The sequence below is a fragment of the Primulina eburnea genome, chromosome 9 (assembly GCF_022965805.1).
Source record: "Primulina eburnea isolate SZY01 chromosome 9, ASM2296580v1, whole genome shotgun sequence".
NCBI lineage: Eukaryota > Viridiplantae > Streptophyta > Magnoliopsida > Lamiales > Gesneriaceae > Primulina > Primulina eburnea.
Genome location: NC_133109.1, coordinates 3,947,031 through 3,956,434, shown reverse-complemented (window position 1 = coordinate 3,956,434; position 9,404 = coordinate 3,947,031). Strand labels below are relative to the sequence as shown.

The 9,404-nt window shown below is 41.9% G+C and overlaps 1 non-coding gene across 1 annotated transcript; it reads right to left on the bottom strand.

Moving 5' to 3' along the window:
* Positions 1 to 472: 472 nt before the first annotated feature.
* LOC140842198 (small nucleolar RNA R71) lies at positions 473 to 578 on the bottom strand. The gene has a single exon (XR_012120330.1). It is a non-coding gene; the product is annotated as a small nucleolar RNA R71 (small nucleolar RNA).
* Positions 579 to 9,404: the final 8,826 nt, after the last annotated feature.

Below are 9,404 nucleotides of genomic sequence, written 5' to 3'. Positions count from 1 at the left end.
CGAAGGCGAAGACAACAACAAAGACTTAAAGAACTGATGGAGAGACACGAGCAAGAATGTGGAGAGGAACAGCGTGAAAATAGACAAGTTGAGATACCACGCTGCATACCGATGCTAGAGTATGCTCAGCCTTCTTTGGAGGGTGCACACCCTAGCGTTGTGAGGCCTATCGTGCGGGCAAATCAATTTGAAATCAAGCAAGCTATAATTCAGATGATTCAGAACACAGTCCAATTTTGAGGAACTGCAGTAGATGACCCAAACACGCACATCGCGGATTTTCTTGAAATTTTCGATACTTTTAAATTCAATGGAGTTTCTGATGATGCTGTTAGATTGCGTTTGTTTCCTTTCTCTTTACGTGATAAAGCTAAAGCATGGTTAAATTGTTTGCATGTAGGTTCGATCACTACATGGGAAGACATGGCGAAAGCATTTCTCATTAAATAATTTCCCCCATCAAAGACCATGAAGCTGCGGGCAAACATTACAACATTTGCTCAATTCGATCAGGAGTCTTTATATGAGGCGTGGGAACGCTTTAAGGATCTACAACGAAGATGCCCACATCATGAGTTACCACTTGGGTTAGTTGTTCAAACATTTTATTATGGTTTGCTTACTCCTAACCGTACTATGATAGATGCTGCTGCTTGTGGAAACTTGTTGAGAAAAACCGCGGAGGAAGGATATGAATTGTTGGGGGAGATGGCTGCTAGCAGTTATTATCCTCAATCTGACAGGAACAACCAGCGGAAAAGTGCAGGAGTTTACCAGGTAACTGATTTTTTTGCTATTACTGCACAACTTGATGCTTTAAACAGGAAACTAGACAGCTTGAATGTGGGTGGCACGGCGATGCGTCTTCAAGAGATATTCTGTGAAAAGTGTGGAAGGGAACACTATGCGAAGGACTGTCAAGATGACAATCCATTCTATGTGCAAAATGAGGCACCAGTGAATCAAGTGGGAGTCCAAAACCGCCCAAGGAATGACCCTTATTCGAACACATACAATCCTGAGTGGAGGCAACATCCCAACTTCTCATGGGGCGGTCAAAACAGTCAGAATCGAGCGCAAAGAGGACAACAATATGGGAAACAACCGATGTACAGATCCGATCCTCCTAGAGAAGAAAAGTCCAACTTGGAGCAAATGATGTCTAAGTTTATTTCATCCACTGAAACTAGACTTCAAAACCAAGATGCATCGATAAAAGGGCTCGAGAATCAAATTGGACAGTGGGCAAAGATGATAGCAAGTAGAGAGCCGGGAACCTTGCCAAGTAACACCGAGACTAATCCAAAAGAGCAAGTGAAGGCCATTGAGTTGAAGAGTGGGAAAATTTTGGAGTCAAAGGGAAAAGAAAAAATTCAAATACCGGATGAACAGATTGAGACATCCAAAGGTAAGTCTTCTAACTCTAAACCAGCACCCACTGCACAACCTAAAATTGTTATACCTCCTCCTTTTCCTGCAGCATTGAAAAAAGCAAAACTAGATGCACAATTCGGTAAGTTTCTTGAGGTATTTAAAAAATTGAATATCAATATTCCCTTCGCCGATGCTTTAATACAAATGCCTAGTTATGCTAAATTTTTGAAGGACATTTTAGCTAATAAGAGGAAGTTGGAGGATCACATGACAGTGAACTTAACTGAAAATTGCTCCGCTTTGGTGCAAAACAAAATCCCACCAAAACTAAAAGACCCAGGAAGTTTCTCTATCCCTGGCATGATTGGTGATGTTGTTTTTCACAAAGCTTTGTGTGATCTTGGTGCGAGTATTAATCTTATGCCTTTGTCTGTGTTTAGGAAACTTGGGTTGGGGGAACCTAAGCCAACGAGGATGTCTTTACAACTGGCAGACAGATCTGTCAAGTATCCACGGGGAGTTATTGAGGATGTGCTAGTGAAAGTAGATAAGTTTATTTTTCCTGTTGATTTCGTGGTGCTAGACATGGAGGAGGATATGGAGATGCCTTTGATTTTGGGGAGACCATTCCTTGCAACTGGCAAGGCCCTAATTGATGTTCAAGAAGGGAAGTTGAGATTGAGAGTGGGCGAAGAAGAGATTACTTTTGATGTTTTTAATGCACTTAAGCACACACTGCATTCTGATAGTTGTTATAGAGTTGATGCTTTTGATGCCTTTGTGTCTAACTATGTGCAGGATGCTCTTAAGGACCCCTTGGAGGCCACTCTCACTACTGAAATGAGAGAAGATGAATTGGATGCAGAGAAAGACGAAATAGTGGCATACCTCAATGCCAACCAGCCATGGAAGAGGCCAATAAGGATGAGATTAGAGGATTTGGGAGATCGAAGAGACTTGCTCCCTCAGAAGTCAAGCCTGGAGGAGCCACCGACGCTTGAGCTCAAACCATTGCCTCCGCACCTAAAGTACGTGTACCTAGGTGAGGATAACACTTTACCTGTCATTATTTCTGCTACTTTGACAGATGTGATGGAGGACAAACTGTTGAAAGTCTTGAAAGCGCACAAGAGTGCATTTGCGTGGAAACTGGCGGATATTAAAGGGATCAATCCATCAGTCTGCATGCACAAGATATTGATGGAAGAAAAGTACTCACCTCTCGTGCAACCTCAGAGAAGATTGAATCCAAAGATGCAAGAGGTAGTAAAGGCAAAAACTATCAAACTCCTTGTGCAGGTATTATATATCCTATATCTGATAGTGCATGGGTAAGTCCTGTTCAGTGTGTGCCGAAAAAAGGTGGGATTACTGTGATCACAAATGAAAATAATGAATTAATACCCACTAGGACTGTTACGGGATGGCGTGTGTACATTGATTATAGGAAATTAAATGATGCCACCCGTAAAGACCACTTTCCCCTACCCTTTATTGATCAAATGCTTGAGAGGTTAGCGGGTCATGAGTTTTATTGCTTTTTGGATGGGTATTCTGGGTATAACCAAATCATGATTGCGCCCGAGGACCAAGAGAAAACCACTTTCACTTGTCCTTATGGCACTTTTTCTTTTAGACGGATACCCTTTGGTTTGTGTAATGCCCCTGCCAATTTCCAACGATGCATGACCGCCATATTTCATGACATGATAGAAACATTCCTTGAGATCTTTATGGATGATTTCTCGATTTTTGGTTCTTCTTTTGATGACTGTTCTTAGAATTTGTAGGTGGTGTTGATGAGATGTGAGGAGAAGAATTTGGTGCTGAATTGGGAAAAATGTCATTTTATGGTACAAGAAGGAATAGTATTGGGGCACAAGATATCCGGGCATGGAATGGAGGTGAATAAGGCGAAAGTCGAAGTTATTAAGAACTTACCACCTCCGGCATCTATTAAAGGAGTTAGAATTTTTCTAGGCCATGCCGATTTTTATCGGCGTTTTATCAAGGATTTTTCTAAAATTGCCAAACCTTTATCTTCCTTACTAATGAAAGATGTGCCCTTTGATTTCAATACTGATTGTTTGCAGGCATACGAGAAACTGAAGGAGCTCTTGGTGACGGCTCCGGTCTTGGTGGCACCAGATTGGGATCTACCCTTCGAAATCATGTGCGATGCCAGTGACACTGCGGTGGGAGCTGTGCTTGGCCAGCGGTAAAACAAGGTATTTCATACAATCTACTACGCAAGTAAGACCTTAGACGAGGCTCAACTGAATTATGCGACAACTTAAAAGGAATTACTTGCAGTAGTATTTGCGCTTGACAAATTTCATGCATATCTTGTTTTGTCCGAAGTCATTATTTACACAGATCACTCAGCACTGAAATATTTACTTGCTAAAAAATATGAAAAGCCACGCCTATTTCGGTGGATTTTATTGTTGCAAGAGTTTGATTTGGAAATAAAAGATAAGAAATGTGTTGAGAATGTGGTTGCGGACCACTTGTCTAGGTTAGAATTTATCAGTGATGATTGTGTGAATGATGCTATTAATGACTGGTTTCCTAATGAGCAACTGTTTGAGATGAAAAATTGTCCATGATATGCAAATTTTGCGAATTTTCTTGTTACAGGCTCACCTCCCCCAAATTTAACGTTTCACCAAAGAAAGAAATTTTTTTCGGACGTGAAATATTATTTTTGGGAGGAACCGTTTTTGTTCAAAATTTGTGCAGATGTCATGATAAGAAGGTGTGTTGCAGAGGAGGAGTTCGGTCAGATTCTCAATCACTGTCATGACCATGAGGTAGGTGGTAATTTTGGACCAATGAGGACGACATCGAAGGTACTTGAATGTGGCTTTTATTGGCCAATCTTTTTTAAAGATGCTCGTTATTATGTGCTAGCATGCGATAAAGTTCAACGGACAGGTAACATCTCTAACCGTCATGAAATGCCATTGAATAATATCATTGAGTGTGAGGTTTTTGATGTGTGTGGTATAGACTTCATTGGACCGTTTCCCAGTTCATTCACGAAAAAATATATTTTGGTGACGGTTGACTGTGTGTCTAAATGGTTAGAGGCAGAAGCATATGCCACTAATGATGCGTAGGTAGTCCTGAAATTTTTTAAGAAAAATATTTTTAGCAAATTTGGAACACCGCGAGCAATCATTAGTGATGGTGGCAAAGATTTTTGCAATAAATTATTTGAAAAACTCTTGAGAAAATATGGTGTCACACACAAGATCTCTACTCCCTATCACCCCCGAAGAGTGGTCAAGTAGAAGTGTCGAACCGAGAGATAAAGCGAATTTTGGATAAAGTTGTAGGTGTCAGAAGGAAAGATTGGTCGGTGAGGTTAGATTATGCTCTTTGGGCATATAGGACGGCTTTCAAAACACCTATAGGCACAACACCGTACAGGTTATTGTTTGGTAAAGCATGTCACTTACCTGTAGAGTTAGAGCATCGGGCATATTGGGCAACAAAAGCACTAAACTTTAATTTTACTGATGCAGGTGAACAACGTTTGCTTCAATTAGATCAGTTGGAAGAGTTCCGGAATCTGGCCTATGATCTAGCATTGTCATACAAAGAAAAGACAAAGAAGGCTCATGATAGGCGGATCATCGAAAGAGAATTCAAAGAAGGTGAAAGTGTCCTACTCTACAACTCTCGGTTACGAATTTTTCCCGGAAAATTAAAGTCACGATGGTCTGGTCCATTCGTGATTTCCAAAGTTTACTCATCAGGAGCTGTAGAATTGAAAGATGGAAAGGATGGGACATTTACGGTCAATGCCCAACGCCTGAAGCACTACATGGGTGGCACAGTTGAGCCACAACTTGGAATCACCCGGTTCCAAGACAATTCAAACTGAGACCGCCCGACAGTCTAGCTCTCGACGATAAATTGAGAACTTACTTTTCTTTCCCTTCTCTTGCATTTAATTTAATTTTCTTTTTCTTTTTTGTCAGTATATTTCATTTTCTTTGACTGTTGTTTTATTTTTTTGAAAAAAAAGGGGGGGATGGGTGTTAATTTTTCAGAGAGCTCGGCGCTCGAGCGGTAATTTTATACCGCTCGAGCGCGACCCCAAACTTCAAAATGTCCAGAGAGCTCGGCGCTCGGGCGGTAATTTTTTTACCACTCGAGCGCGAATATTTCCCCAAGAAATCTTTTCCAGAGAGGCTGGCGCTCGAGCGGTAATTCTCTACCGCTCGAGTGCGCCTGCTTTAAAAACGCGAGAAGCCCCTTTCCCCTTCATATTCTGCGAAAAACCCCTCCCCTAATCCCTAAATCCTCTCACCCCTTTTTTTGATTTTGTGGTGCAGTAACTTCAATCCGGACTCGAAGTCTCGGCAAAGTGGAACAATCGGCTTAGGAAAACAAGAATATTCCTCTCTTCGATCACCCACCATCTCCATCTTCAAATCTTCAAACACCATGGCTCCCAAGAAACAAAAAGGTAACCCCGGCTCCTCTACTTCATCTTCCGCCTTTGATAGACATCGTTTTGTTAGTACGGAGGCTAGAGCTAGATACGAGCATGCTAAAATTCACCGAAACCCCATAGCCGAGAGGAGAGTCCGGAGACAGTTTGAGGATGGACACTTAGGTATTCTTGTCGATTTGGAAAGGCGTGAATGGGAACAATTCGGTAATCAACCTAAGGCGGCGGCAGTCTCAGTGGTTCGCGAATTCTATGCCAATGCGGCGGAAGGGAGAGATGGTATGGTTTTTGTTAGGGGTATACATGTACCGTATGACTCGGTTACGATCAATGCACAGTTAGAGAGAGCGGAAGTTGACGACTCTCGCTTCCAGACATTAGTCGCCGACCCAAATTATGATACTATTCTCGCAACATTGCGCCATCCGGGCGCGATGTGGAAACCATTGGGCGGCTCGCCAAGCTGTTTTGACGAGAAATATTTGAAAGCTGGAGTTGCCCTTTGGTATTTATTTGTGGCTCGGAGGATGATGCCTGTCTATCATAAGAGCGAGGTACAGAATGAGTGGGCGGTGCTGCTTTATGCTTTGACCGAGGGATACGACATCAATTTGGGAAAACTTATAAATTCGCAAATCACACTGAGCGCCCACAACAGTCATGTCGGCTTGTTCTATCCCACCATCATCTCTGAGTTGTGTGCTAGAGCGAGAGTTGTATTTCGCGATGATGAGGAATGATTGCAGCCTATGAAGCCTATTTGTGTGGACGACCTCCAGCGATAACGTGCTAAACGAATCAGTGAATTACCCCCTCAGGAGGAGGAAGCCGGTGGATCAAGCACTGCCGTCCCACGACGTCTGCCACCACAACCCCGGAGGCGCACCCAAAATGATAAAATTGATGAAATCCTCGCATTCATGACGCATCAAATTCAGATCAACTCGTACCTCATTGACCATGTAGCTCAGATGGACTCCATGATGCGCACTTTTCTTATACACAGGGGCATTGACCCAGGCACCATGCCACCGCCTATACCACCCCCGCCCCCGTTCCATTTTCAGTACGACTACCAGCAGCAGGGGGATGCTTCCGGAGTGCCACCTCATGATCACGACGAAGACGAGCCTTGATCAGGAGAGTTTACTGTTTCCCCTTCCTTGCACATTTATTTATTTACTGCTTTTTGTTTTTCTTTCTTACGTAGTTCGGTCTGTCATGTTTTTAGCTTTGTGTTTATGAGTCTGCTTTCTTGTTTGCATTTTTGTGTTTTGAGTCTTTTGTGCAATGGGGACATTGCACACTTTTAGTATGAGGGGGCGTCTTGCGTATTCGTAATTGTTGTCTTGCATGAGTGTCCGTGGATGGTGAAACTAGTGAATTGATAGCCAGTGATGATTGTGGGACAAATGAAATGCGTGTTGCTTAGTCTTATCACTCGTTATACATCCCTCGGTGAATTGAAATGTTTATTTTATACGCACATTAAGTGGGTTTTGGTAGTAATGTGAACGACAGTGAGTTTAAAATATCTGTGGGGAAAACTAAAAGAAACATGATAGGCAAGTTGCACTTGAATGAATTCTGTTGACAGGAGTGACCAACCAGTAGCATTAACTCGAGTAGACAACCAAAGCATACCTCAAATCCTCTTTGTCCAATTGTGCATAGAACCCAAAAAGCCATCCCTAGGTCATTTAAATGATAACACCTTATATTCAGAACCTAGGGAGTACACATGAGAATATTATGCACTGAAAAAAAAACAAAAAACAAAAAAGAAAATGTTATTGTGGTAAATAAAAATAAAAAAAAGGGAATGTAAGGTGTGGGGGAGCCAAAAAAGGGATGAAATCCTATCCCGAGGTTAAAAAGATGGAGATGTAAGGCGTTGAGGAATGTCAGATAAATATTCTGACAAGTGCATAATGAAAATGATCAGTGTACACTTCCCATCTTTTTGAGCCGTGTGAAAACTCATGGATATTGACTCCCTAATTCCTGCTTTAGAACTATGAAATTACACCGCTTTGTGTTTACTTGTTGGTCACGAATAGAAACAGAACTCAGGATAAAAAAACTTGTGTTGAACTTTTGATTTGGTGACTCACACGATTCGCGAATAAAACTGTCTGAAGCACAAGCTAGTAAAACCCACAGCACACACACATGACCACATTTTATATTCGCATCAAAATGCTACAAGGTGCTATGAGAGGGGTGTTAATGGATGTTGTGAATGACTAATAGGACGTTGTTCAGAAAGCCCGCTGAGGCGTGAATGTCAGTTTTCTGTTTCACCATCGGTTTAGTTGTTTTAGTACTTTCACTATTGTGTTTTAGTTTTCGTATCTTGGTTGTGGTTGGTAACCTATTTTTCTAGAGGGCAAGCAAAAGGTTAGTATCAGGGGGTTGATAAGTGTGGTTTTTACGTCTTTTATAGCATTAGTTTGTGCGTGTTTGCATTGTGCATGCGTACATTTCGTTTACATTTTGTCCATTTTAGAGTAAGTATGTGCATTTGATCATTTCTCACTAGTGCATGACGAATTTGCAGGAAAAATGGTCGGAAAACTAAAAGCGGAACAAAGTGCCAAGCCAAGAAGATAATAAGCAGAAGAGGCGGCGCTCGAGCGGTTGTTTTCTACCGCTCGAGCGCGAGATGTGAAAGCCAAGGAGAAATCCCGAGAGGTCGGCGCTCGAGCGGTTGTTTGGTACCGCTCGAGCACGAACATGGATCCAAGTCACAGAAGTTTGGCGCTCGAGCGGTACTTTTCTACCGCCCGAGCGCCAGAATCCGCATTCCCCAAGTCTTCTACAGAGAGTGTGGCGCTCGAGCGGTAATTCTCTACCGCCCGAGCGCCACCTAATTTTGGCAAGATTTTGCATCCGATTCTTTTCCTTATTTCGGAGGTATGGCTGATATGGAAGGGGATTGGACGACTTTTGGAGATTATTCAGACATTATTCAAGAGCCAGCACAAGCCTTGGAGAGCACTTTGCGCTTGGATTGAAGATTTGAAGTTTTCCGGGCGTCGTTCTTCGCGTTTTTCGTCAACTCTAGTATTTCTTATTTAGTTTTTATCATTTGAACTTTGTTGTGGTTATTTTCAATCATGAACTTTAGTAGCTAAACTTTTAATATTTGTTGGGATTTAAGGGGATCCTACCCCAAGCTTTGATTTAGTTAATATATATTTCGATTTCTGAGTTATTTCTTGATTATGCTATTGTTTTATCGTGTTGTTAGAGCGTAGCTAACTTTAACAACGTTTTTATATTGCGAGTGAGTTCGAGAGAATAACTTGTGATAGGAACGAGCAGTATAATCCGTGGATCTACAATTTATATAGATATATGAAATTGGATACACACCGATAGTCATAGTCCTAAGGGTCGAAAACTAGGGGGTTTTGCAGGTCGAAATGCGATTCACTGCTGATAAATAATTAAAGACATTTAATTACTTCATTGAGTCAAATTAGTTTGGCATAGCTCGAGAGAGTGTGTTCAATAGAATAGGAAATCCTGTCGGGACATATAATCAGTATCGAACTAATTA